Raw genomic sequence first — 13,385 nt, forward strand, 5'->3', positions numbered from 1 at the left:
AGAGAGAGCGCGAAAGGGTAAAGACATGGAAAAAAGAATAGTTAGAGAAATGAGTTGAAAACAAAAAAAAAAAAGAAAACTGAGAATACGCATGCAGCATCGAAAGGGCGTGCATGGATATCGCTGACGAATGACAGGCATCCGATGCACGCGAGGTAAATACGTATGATGTTGATCCGCGGTTGAGCGTAAATGAAGAGAATTTCTTTCAGTGGGGTTTCAAAATAAACGCAATATTTAAGTGTACACGTAATGAGAGTATCCCTCGTGTTGCGTATAATAATTCTAATAACCGAGTCTTTCGCATAATCGGCAGTTTCGATTACCGATAAACGTCGATCGCGGTGACATAATTCATCCGATTCAAATATTCGAAGCGGAGAAACGCGTTCAGCGGCATGTAAAGTCGTAATTGCGATTCAGATCTGCACGCGTTAAATCGTCTCGGCGTTGTCCGAACGAATTAGGAACTGCGTCGAAGCTCCGGAGGGAGATTCCGTCGCTGATAAAACGATCTCCCTCGGCATTTTTTTTTTCTTTTATCCTCGAAAAAACGATAGTAAAAGTAAAAAGGGATTCCCTGCGGGGCGAGAGCAGCCTTGTAACGTAGGAAATGTTTGCCATGCATAAATCGAAAAGCGTGAACATATCGAGGCTGTATAACTCAGATTACAACGCCTCGCTCCGATACGGCGAATTACCATCGAGTGCGGCTCCTCGAACCTCAAGATTATCCGATGTGACCAGTAAATTGCAGCTTTTCTCATGCTGCAGTGTTTTGAAATGCGTCTATGCGCGACTTTATCAAAATTTGTACTGCGCTGAGAGAAAGCTTTGTGCTTTTTTAAAAAAAAATTAATTCGTAGACATATTTTGTAGAAAATTTTCTCGTGGGCATACAGTATTTTGCTGCAAGTACCAAAATTGATGAAATAATTGTTTCAAAATCGCGAGCAAATTTAATTTAATAAAATATGTACTTATAAATACGAAATCTCGAGTTTGATTTGGCAAGTTTAACGAAACTTTCTTCGCGGTATTATCAAAATACTGAATACACTCTGGTAGATTCAACTGAATCGCTTCGTGCTGTTCGCTAAATCTATTCGGTGGATGAAGATTAGTCGAATTTAGGAAATCACGTGATTACCGCTATCAAATAATATGTTACATCGTAAAGCTGCAACATTCTTTGTCGAAATAGCAAAATACTCTCTGCGACGCGGTAAAAATCCTTTCTCGCAAGGGAAGATAAGACGAGCGGTTAATGGGAAGGGATCCAGGGATCTGTCTAGTATTGTCAGCAGAACTAAATCATTCGTGGTCCGATACCATTTAATCGGCCTGTCGATTCCAATTGGCATATTTCTTTGTCGTTACGTGACGCGGAACTTGATTCGTGTAGCATAAATTAAAATCAAACGACAATTTTTTCAAGTCACAACAATTAAACATTCGTCTTTCAATCCTTACGAAATGATTTCACCGTTTATATTTGATTTCGCAATCGCAGCATAATAATCTGTGGGAATGTGGTGTTAAATTTGTTGTTAGACTTACTCAAACATTTTATTTTCCGCGTACTATAAAGTCAACCAAACTTTTTGGTTGTATGAAAATATTGTCTGTTCCGATGTATATTTTGTTCGCAGGACCAAATTTTGGTCATTACGAGAAATTTTTCCCCGACTATTAAACCGAACAGCATTTAATTTCTACAGTTTTCAGTATAGTTTAATTATTCACATGTACATGCTGCGTGTGAATTCATTCCACAGATTACAAATGCAGATTAATGCCTGTAAATTAATTCGCTAGTATGTACATATAATGAGAATTTTTGAAACTCTGATCAACGCAATCGTTGCTCATCGTTTTCTCCCTACACTCTTTTCCTTCTCGCGCCTCAATTACGACAATTTAATCTTTTCTTAAATTTCTTGTTCATCCCTTTCCATTCTTGTTCATCATTTTTGACGATCGTTAATTTGTTACGTTGTCTTTTCCGTGTCACCTGATATTTCAAACTTGTTACATATTTTTTTTTTTTTTTACTCAATTTGAAGTAAGAAATTTCTCTTATAACGATATGCGAACAATCGTTAAATTCGTCACGCGTTGTGTGTTCTTCCCTTCTTTGTTCAACAATACATACCCGATACTCGTGTCGTTTGATTTCTTTTCTTTCTTCGAGCGTGACGTACGTTCCACTCGCAACTAACTGACAAGCTGTATTATATGCCGAAACCTCCTATTATCGCTGCTATACTCCTATGATTATGAGGAACGTACCTATAATCGGGTGTGGGTACAGTCCATTCCATAACTTGGCTATAGAAGACAGGAAAAAAGTAAAGAAGACGATACAGAAACGCGACGAAGAAGGTGAGGAGCGGAAAAACTCAGATTGGAAGAAGTACGCTTAATTATTCCCAACTCAAAGACATGGGTATATCTTAGAATTTTAATTAATCGTAGCTCGTTTCGTTCCTATCCGAATTCTTTGCAGATCGTCAAAACTACGAGATTATTTATATATTAATATACAGGAACTGTTTACCAAATGATTTTTACCAAAAATTAATTTCGGGATATTTTTATGCTTACGACATAATTCTAGAACGATAATTCAACTAAACATAATGTTCCAGTAGGTCTACTTTATGTTTGAGTTGTTTGTTACACTTCTGTTAGTAAATATGACGCAATATGTTGTAATTTAAAAATTTAAATAGTCATATTTACATTTACTTTGTACTCTGTACTTTATCTTTCGATACATCAAAGAATGTTCAAATAAATCAAAAAATTTTAGTAGAACTACCGAGAAATTTTTTTCTAACCGTTTTAATATGTAAGTGTCACTGGCTATAGAATTTTGTTAATGAGATTGAACAATTTGACGACTATGTTGTTTGGTTTCTTAAAATTATTTAAAAATAAGCTGTTCCATCTCAGACGCTGCTCTCATCGTTTCTATCGTTCGGCATTATTCAAAATAGGAAAAAGAACAATAAGAAAATTAAAAACATGAGCACAAATTTTTTTTTATTTTTCTCTTTTTAATTTGCAAACGCGCATCAAAGTTTCGATAAAGCATTTCGAGTAGAATATTTTTGAATTTTTGTTTTCCTCGTGAACGGCTTGACTTGTGAACTCTTCATAAAAAAGTACTTCGATAGAATTTTCCCAACTCCAATCGATCAAGAGATCTTCAAAACGACTCAATGTCTATAGGTGAATATCTTTTAACCGGTTAAAGTTAGTAAAATTCCATCTCCGTACTTTTTAATTGAGCGTGAAATTTCCTGTAAGATTCAGTATTCAGATAGTTTGCAAGTCAAGCCGTTTACGAGAAAAAAAAAGATTCAAAAATTTTCCGACCATCTTTAAGTGTTATGTAAAATAGAAAATCGAAAATACAAAATCGCCACCTCTAAATATCAATACCAAGAGCTCATATTTGACTTAAATATTATACTTGATATGCCCTGCCAAAATTTTGATACACGTTTGCAAAAAAAAAAAAATTGATATTTTGTCACTCATTGTCAGTCAGGCGACTGCAGCGTGGTTGTAAAAACCAAATTCACGGGCGATTGAGGAATTTACGTGAATCGCAGGACCTACAGCGGAGCGATTCTCGCGGTTGGATATCCGACGATTCGTGAAATCTCTTGGTAAAGTCCGCAATTAAGAGGCGGCGAGTGATTAGAATCCATTTTTTGCACAATCCGTCGATTTTAACGTCTTTCTCCGTGTGTCGCGGGCCCCTATTTTATCAAATCGCCCGCCCGTGCAGCCTGCGGTTATAAGATTACACGGTTTTTACCGGGCTCGATGATCCGCTTTTGCTCTGGACCTTTGTGTTCGGTTTTTCCCATTTTTTTTTTTTTGTTTTTTTTTTTTATCAACCGCTCAATCTCTTCTCAGCATGCTTCTTTGGCTCTTTGGTAATAATACCATCTTATTCACGCTGTTCACTCGCCTATTGTAATTAGCTACATCACCAAAGCTCATGAGATTGCCCTCAATGTCAAAAAATCACGTTTCGGTTGACCGCGACCTCTTCGTTTTTTTACAAAAAATGTAGTCTCAAACTTTATCGTAGTATAATTCTGTTTTCTCCATTCTTTCCCTTTTTCTTTTTTAACAGAAAAGTTTTGCTTTTGTTTATACAACAACTTTAACTTTTTCATCTCTTCGTTCGCCTTGTTAAGGCTGAATCATCGCCGTACGAGTCGAGTACTTAAAGTACGCTGTGGAAAATTTCATTTGTTACAGTAACTAGAAAAATTGAGTAAAACAGGTATCGTTAAAAAAAAACTGTTTCAATATTGTTGGAATTACGAAATACGAGGCACGCCTAAACCATTTTGTCAGTGTGTTACACTTGCGATACCTCACTTTCTGTACAAATTGCACACGAAATGAACATCTTTTTCAAGTTTCGTGAGGCTAATTATCCGTCCCCGAAGATTGTATGACCTGAAACATTTTCCAGACGTCCGCAGGACGTTTCACGGCAGGCGAATCTCGTTTGCGAATCTCGATGATTACAGGTTTGATCGCGCGTAATTTATACGCATCCAAACAATTCTGCTGACACAACCTTACGATTATTTTATCTCCACCCCGCAATACCCGTCGTCCCCCTGCAAATTGATTCAATATTGTACCCGCCGTTGTACAAATAACGGGATTTTTGAAATGTTAAACAAAATATATACTATACGGTACAGTCAGTTGTCAAATTTTAAGAAAACAGTATCGAAACAATTATTAAAATTATTCGTTGAAGTCTAAAACAGTTTTGTAACAGCAAAAACTGTCGAGATTCAACGTCAAAGATAAAATCAATTTTATTCAATTACGTCTTATCATAACGTGTAATTCTAATTGCAGTTAATTTCAGAGACAGTTCTAAGTAATCGATCGATTTTACTTCACGAAATTAATCGCAGATAAAATCCAAATGCGAATCTTTTTTTCGGTATTCACTTTTTAACTTATAAACACGGACTTTGGACGTAGTGAAAAACATTCCACTCCATGTCACAGACTTAAGTAAGATATCCGTCAGAAAAAATCGCGAATTTTCTGAAGGCATACGATCGGTATAAAAAATTTGGCAAACCTACGATTGCAAAGAGGCATAAAAATAGCCGTAAGATTGCCAATGGAGTAAAAAATTATTCCCGTCACTGGACCAAAATCCAAATTATTTTTCATGGTGGAAAGTAAGCCAGAATCTCATAAGGACGGTTAAAGAATCCGCAGTAGTTCGGCTGCAGTAAAGAGAACCCATAAGACTCGCGCTAATTTTGTATCCATCACCAAAGCCGAAATAAACTGACAAGGAAGTGATATCCCAGGTCGACCTCTCCGATTTGATTTCTTTTGCAATATGTTATAGTCGACTAAAAACCAAGCTACGCGTATTTTTTTATCTTTTTTATCCTTCATAAACATTAAACACTTTAAGGGGGTGAAACCACCCTCAAAAGTAAGGCATGTCAAGTTGCGATTAAGCAGTGCTTCGTTATTTTTAATTGCGAAAATTACATTCTTCATTTCACGTTACGAGAAAACTTTTCCAGTTGGAATATGGTTGAAAAATATTACGTTCTTGTGGTTCAGAGTGCCAAATCAGGCCCTTGATACGCTTTAATGGCGGATAAAAAAAAAAAAAAACATGTGTCGCTTAGTTTTTCGTTTGCCATAACATGTGGCAAAATAAATCAAATCTGAGAGTGTGACCTGGGAGTTCCTTCTCTTCGCTTCCTTGCGAGATCGTTGACCGATGGGCTTTTACAGTTGGACTCCAATTTTCTGCCTTATCTGACCGGCTCTATACCCGGTGAAACAGGGTCTGGTTCTGACCGAATAACCCGACAAGAAACCGTCGAAGAAAAGCTCCGAGTCTAGGACATTTCCTGCACCCCGCCGTTGCCGCGACGCACTTCCTTTTCTGGGTCCGGGTCGACGACGGTGCCATAAAACAAAGCTGGACGAACCTCCGGTCGACGAAGAATCGAATCAGCTTCTTTCTCGATTTCCACGATTTGCTCCGATGATTGTAACCATTAATCTCGCCGTTCGGTTCGCCTGGTTCAGGTTATTCGAGGTCAGACTGACAAGCCAGAGATTAGATCCTCACCGAGGTTGAGGAACCCTGCGTCACGGAGCACCTGATCGAGGCTTGACCGTCGGCCCGTTACAAGCGCAGGCCAAGAAGAAGAGACTTCCTTACCGGGAACCTCGAGACAACCGGGACCAATTATGAACCAGACCCCTCTTATCCAGCTACTCGAATACTCGACGAATGCATGCTTCAATGCATGCACGCGGATTTTCCACCGTTTGTAATACCTGACGTCCTGGGACGTCATCCGTGCATCCTCGGATCAACGGTGACCGCGAAAATTCTGGCTAGATACGCTGTATAAAATTGGTGGTGCTAAAAATGTCCGGTGTGGGCTAGTATAGGACAATTGTTGTTGTTAAATCGGAACTTGAACGTCGGACAGTGTCAGATTGACATCGAATCCGAGATTTCCAAGATAAATATGAGAAAAATGGTATCGTAGAAATTTTATACATTGCTTGGCGAAGCGTGACGGCTACAGACTTCACCTTATTGTTAGAACGTTTAATGACCGACTGACTAGCTGACCGTAATCCTCGTTCAGCTAAGCCTCACCTTCTCCCTCTATACATGTACCTTGCAGTTCCTCGGAATCAAAAATGAATCAAAGTTCGTCAGAGGTGGGAAAAAAAATGATCCACGCATCCTTCCATTCTTCATCTTATTTATTCGAAGGTTGTATATTTCTGAAAGATTAAGTCTTCTTCCAATTTCTTCATCGACGATATAAGTATAAACACTCTGTAATCGGACTCTGTCAAGAAAAAAACAAAAAAACGTGATCCAGTGTTCGATACAAGAATAGCATCGAACGGTGTAAAAATTGAACTTGAAACCGTACTCGAAGACACCTGAGCAATTCAAGCAGCGCGCATTGCATATTGTAAGCCTGCGGTAGCTACCGATCCGATTTTCCTGGAAGTGTAATAAACTCTCTTATTTTTTTTCACGATGCGATTCAATTTCTTAATATCATGCAACTCCCGGCGCGTCTTGAATACCTGCAGGTATATTTTCTCGGAACAAACTGCCCGTAGAATTGACGTGTTACGTGTGCAAAGGAGGTACGTTTTCTGCACGCCCGAAGGAGCGTTGACTTCCGGTGCAAGTACAGTCGAGATCGTGAAATCGATACTGCGAACTGCGCTTAATTGCAGACTCTGGAGAGCTGGAGGTTTGAATGGGCGCGGTTTTGCATCATCGGGTATATAACAGGTACGTCATTCAGTCTCTTTTATACTCTCCCTTTTCTTCGTTCATCTCGCTGCTGCAGTGCTGCAGATATTCACGAGGCAGGGACCAAAGTCGAAGATTGAATGCCTCGATGGTTACAGACAATTTTTGACGTTTGAAAATTCCGCGAAAACATTTCCACAATTTTTCCATTGGCGTAATCATAGATTAATAAGATAGCCGGCATATTCTTTAAACATATACAGAAATGCCGCAAAATTTACCTGCCAGTTGAGGATGGCACGTCGGTTAATGGAACTGTCAACACTTCTCTGACACACTTACTTCTGGCAACGATTTTGACACACGGGGTCAATTTGACCTGGATGTTGCTTCATCCTCAACCCCTTTTAATTAACATCCCGTTGGTCGGATTTTAGTTAAAAAAAATTCACGGATACGCTTCAAACATTGATTAATATATCTGCAAAATTGAAATTGTTAAAATATACAGTTAAACTGATTATAACAATTATTGAAAATTTTCAATTGTGAAAAAGTCAGCATTCATTGAAAAGTTTGTTCGAATCAAAATTACCCGGGGTGTCAACAAAGGGTTATGAACGTAAAACAATTATGAATTCCTACGGTCATCCGGTGATTGCAGGCACGCATTGTTATTTTGCGAACAAGAATTCTGAAACGCCACGCGTTTATTTGCTTGTAGTTATGATGATCGCCGTGTAAAATCTCTCGCCTTAGTGGCACAAAAGAAGCAGCGTAGCTTAAAATGCTAACCGACTTTTCTAAAAAATATAATTAGTCTTTTTCGGGTGTTATAATGTGTTTTTTAAAAAAAACGTGCGTTTTTAATAATATCGCGCTGTCCAAAAAAAAAATGCCCGTTAATTCCAACTTGAAACTACGAAACTTTCGGATCCTGGTAGAACAACTGTTTCATTAAATCGCTGTGAGAATCTTTCAAGCGGCAAAACCGCAAGCGAATCTGAATAAATTATTTGCAATTTTGATGCAATCTTTTGCACGATGTTAAAATTGAATTTATTTCAGAGTTACGAAGATTTACCTTTACAATATAATTTTTTATTCACAAAGATATTACTTTTTTCAGTCAATTTCGAAATCAATCATCGCATTTCACTTGAATTATCAAACAACAACGATACAACGAGAGCTGGATTATTCGGCGTTGTTACTTTCTTCGACGTCTGATTTTCATTTTGAAACACGAATAACGCGATGTTCGACAGTGTTGCAGCGACGCTTCGACGACCGTCGATCATCGAATAGAATCTCGATCCCTCCTCCGATACCGCGTTGTAAGACGCTTAAGGCGATCCAGATATACGCATTAAAATTCTCTACCCGTAGTCTGAATCCGTTCAGAGAAGACCGCGGACCCGACCGCCTCCAAAAAGATATTATTTTATAGCTAAAAAATGCCACGAATATCTTTTAATGGGATTGCGAACATTTTTGCCAGTCTGGCTTCATGCATTTATTACTTTTTGTATTAACTCGATAATGATCGGGGTTAATTTCGAGTTGACAAAAAGTCAAGATACCTACAACCAGCACTTCTGGACTTCACATTTCTGCGCGTGATTCTCATAATCGAAATTCCGCGATAGAAAAAGTAGTCGAAGAATTAATTTCAAGTCTTGATAAAACGTTTATTTCGAAATCAGTTTTTATTGCAGTGATTCTCTTCGTTAAAAAATCAATTCAGGCGATCTGCGTAACGATTTCTCTAATCTTTACGAGTCTGCGATGCAGCGAGAAAGGGAAGATGATAAGAGCAGAAAGGAAAATGGATGCTTAAATAGCCGTGGAGTATCTCCTTGAATCATTAATCATTCCGTAAATAATTCCTCGATATACTCCGCGCTATAAAATTACTTTCCTTAGGCGTCTATATCTGAACAGAGTGTAAAAAAAATTATTAATCACCGTTTTACCAGATGATTCTGCGAGTCGATATCGGTGAATACCCTGAAATATATGCCTCCGTAAAACTCGTCTTGATCTTGATTATCAAAGTCAAATGGGGTCGAAAACTTTGACGATTGTAAAAAATTCTACTCGTCGAGAGGATCAAGCCTCCTAGGAACCACGGATTGCAAGCAACTCGTTCTTACAGACAACGGTCTTTGAACATACCTAAAAAACAAATTGTTGAAATTAGGAAAAAATCGAAATTAATGACGTGTTTTTACTAATTAGGTTCCAACTTGTGGATCAGAGACTCGAAAATCCGTTTGTCGAACTGAGAGATGACGATAATTCACCGAATAATCCAACAATTCGATGGAACGTCGATTTGCGATTTTTTCCTAATTTCATCGATTTTTCGATAAATTCAAAGACTGTTTTTCATAATGACGAATTGCTTGCGACTCATGATTTCTCAAAGACTCTCGATCTTTTCGACGAGTATAATTTTATAGGATCATAAATTTTATTTGAAACCATTTGCACTTGAAAATTGCGCTATTGACCCGGAGAATCATCTCGTGAGATGGCGATTAATAATCTTTTCACAGTCTGTACATTATCTGTACGTATAAATATACATACTTGTATGCACGTAATAATACGTCAAGATAGAACCTTTAATACATACGTATAAACGCATAAACAACGCACACTATACTATGACAGGCAAGATAAACTGCAGCTCGTCGTTTTAATTCAATAAAAAGAAACGAGGTTCTTACCTCATTTCTTGCGTAAAAGCAGTTAGGCTTGTATATTTTCAAAGTTAACAAATAGGTGCCTCAAAATTCAGAAGGACAAAAAGTAGGTAAAAAATTCATTCCTTGCTCAAGTTTCGTCAAACAGAGTTCGACGGTAAACTTACAACGTTTCGTTGTATCTGCCTGCCTGCCTGTCTGATTAATCGTAAGAATAAAATTGGTTAGACGAATCGCGACGTGCGTAAATCAGCGGCCCTAAACGACTTGACGTACGGAAATAAGCTTTAAGAATTTTTCAACGGTACATACTCTTTACAACACGCACCTATATTGTTGTTTTGACAGCGAAATTAGACGTTTCGTTAATCAATGATAGCCTGCACAGGGTCTTGTAACAGGTTGATGAACTTATAGCAGAGTTTGTCCTCTTGACGGTCAAGGTTTTTTTTTCAATGATGCCTATAAGCGTCTTGCGTATAGAAAAACTCCATTCCGCGAAGTAATAATTAAACTATACGACACCTCGATTTGAATATTCGCAAGTGTGCGAGTGAACGAAAACGTGTGGTTGAGTATATAGTTATACGTAGGTGTGTGTGTGTGTGATACGATCTTTTTATTTATTTATTTATTTTTTACACTACGCGGCGATTACCCGAGGCTAATTTATTCTCCTTCGTCTTTCTCTCTTTCTTTCTTTCTTTCTTTCTACGCCTTCTCATTACAGATATAATTCGTTTAGTACAGCATCTATATAAACCTCTTTTATGGCCAATGATTATTCAACGTCGCTTTCGTACCGTACAAGTTATACCTATAGTCGTATCACCCGTGGATAGATATTGCGTTTACCAATTTTATACGCGTTTTTGATAGCTTGGTCAATTTCATGCTCGTACACGTACTACGGTTAAGCCTGTAATACGCTGTTAAGTTGTTTTAGGCACGTGAGAGCATCGGAAGTAATTAATTTGCCTCGTTTCTTCGCCGCACGATTGGTGATGGGTAAAAATATGGAACGATCAGAAAATTAAAGAGACACGATATCGAATTTTTTCAAAGAAGAGAAAACTTAATTTATACAATTTAAAAATGCTCAAAGTAGAAGTATATTATACAAGTATGAGAATAGAAAGGTCAAAAGATGGAATGCCGAACTGTAGAATCGTCAGAATCCCACACGATAATCTATAATCGTATACAGATTCTCGATTTTGCCGTTCTCCGTTTTGACCTTTCCATATTTTGTCACTCTTTATTTCGACTTTCTGTATCAACAATTATCCATACTTGGACTTGATCCACATTTTAAAATTTTATGACCAACATTTTCGCGTCTGTGAAGATTCGATATTCCGGTCCTTCCATCAGTCGACAATCCAAGTTTTTTTTTTTCTTTCACCCCTACCGTATACGATGTGTGCAGTACCGAGCACAAATAAGCTCATGTTCGAGTATCGCGATCAAATACAATAATTAACTTTCACGTACTAGGTTAAAAGTAATATACCAATTGAAAATTTTTCCCATTCCAATTTCAGAATCATACAAATATAGCTCAACAGTCGAAGCCGAGACCTGGAGTTATATTATAGCTATATATAGGATCATAGCTATCAGCGAAAAACTGAGTAACTTTAGTTAAGAACCTTCATTTGCTGTGCACGCGGCGCCTTCCTTCCTCCTTCCTTTTTCCTCTTTCCTCTTTCCTGTTTACCTGTGTTTCCTTTCACGACATCACCTCCGGTCTGTCTCGAGAAGCCATCTCGGCTCGGTACCTACTCATGCATGCATGCACGCCCGTATCCCACTCGGAGATTACCGGCCGCAGTAAGACCTCATGTGAGAACCACAGCTGTACAGTCCTGTCACTGCGAAACGTCTACAGTACATGCAGGATTGGTATAGCTGCTGGTACGTGGTGTACACCAAGCTGCAAGGTGAACAAACTCCGGCGACACCTCCTCGCCTCTTTCCTCCCCCGGTGAAGTGCATGCGCAAGGCAAGAGGTACACCTCAAGTACACAAATCGTCCAACGCATGAAACGAGACGAGGAGGCGTAACTTGGTATTCGGCGCCGGCGATTAGACGAGTTCCAAAACTGGAGGGACCCTCTCACAGTCACGTTTCAATGGGTGCGAGTCAAGGTTCCGAACGATTCCAGTTCGGACAGACCATTTCGGAACGTTCTCCATTGGTGCAATGGTCCATTTCAACTCCGACCATTCGCTATGATGGATATTGGTCTGTCCGAGTTTGGACCATTCGGAATGTTGGATATGGTCTGTCTGAACTTGAACCAGTTAGGATGTTGAGTAATGGTCTCTCTGAACTTTGACCATTCGGAATGTCGGGTGTGGTCTGTTTGAACTTGAACCAATCGAAATGTTGTGTATTGGTGTAATTGTCCGTTTGAAATTAAACCATTCGGAACTTCAGCCAGCACTCGGTGTTGGTTTTCAAAATCTCTAGATTGACACAGAGCTGGATTAATTGGCTTCGAGATGGAATCGATTCTACGATCCTTATTCATCGGTTTAACAATTGGACGTGTGCGAAATTGCTACACTTGACGAACACGGTATTTTAACTAAATCAAAGGAATTCATAAGCTTTTCGGAAAATTGCCAAGTGATCAACTTTACCGAATCAATTTTAAGTATGAAAATCATGTTCCCAGATCAGATCTCTACATACCCGAAGTAATTTATACACCGTTCGTTTCATCGACAGTCTTACATTCCTCAACCCTCGATCCATCTTTCTTTATTTTTCACCTCGTCGCTAACGTTTTTCGACCCTTTCCAAGGAATCACTGCATCCACTTTTTTTCAAATACAGCACGTCACGGCCCGCAGGTCCGGGTATTTTACACGGTCAGACGTTCAAATTAGATGATCGGTCTCCTCGCGGTATAACGATCCATCATTCTGTCAGGATTTGTTTTCCCTGAAAGAGAAACCTTTAGTCAATACCTATCCGTGCACTCCAGTATTTATGCACGTGTGTATAATATTAAATTTCACGGCGACTACCAGGAATATATCAATAACGTTTAATTACGCTCGATGCACGCCGCCGGGTCAATTTATCAGAATCAAGTATATCACTGGAGATAAACCCTACTCTGATTTCTTGTGCGCCACGCAGTAAGAAAAATTACCGTCGCATTCGCTCACTGTTTTATGTGCGAGGCAATTTTTATTTTTCAAGCCACCGAAATTTCAAATATACGCGTAAATAAATTTTTCTTCCAACAGTAAATCGAATTCAATCTAGTAATATTATTTTAGTACCAAACTTTAACAAGAAACTCTGCCAGTTCTTAATTTTCTCAAAAATCGTA

General features: G+C 38.6%; 1 protein-coding gene across 1 annotated transcript in view; it reads left to right on the top strand.

Moving 5' to 3' along the window:
• Nucleotides 1-13,385, top strand: part of LOC107222046 — a 28,144-nt gene that overhangs the window by 11,778 nt on the left and 2,981 nt on the right. The gene's annotated exons all lie outside the window — the stretch shown is intronic.

The sequence above is a fragment of the Neodiprion lecontei genome, chromosome 2, assembly GCF_021901455.1.
Source record: "Neodiprion lecontei isolate iyNeoLeco1 chromosome 2, iyNeoLeco1.1, whole genome shotgun sequence".
Lineage (NCBI taxonomy): Eukaryota > Metazoa > Arthropoda > Insecta > Hymenoptera > Diprionidae > Neodiprion > Neodiprion lecontei.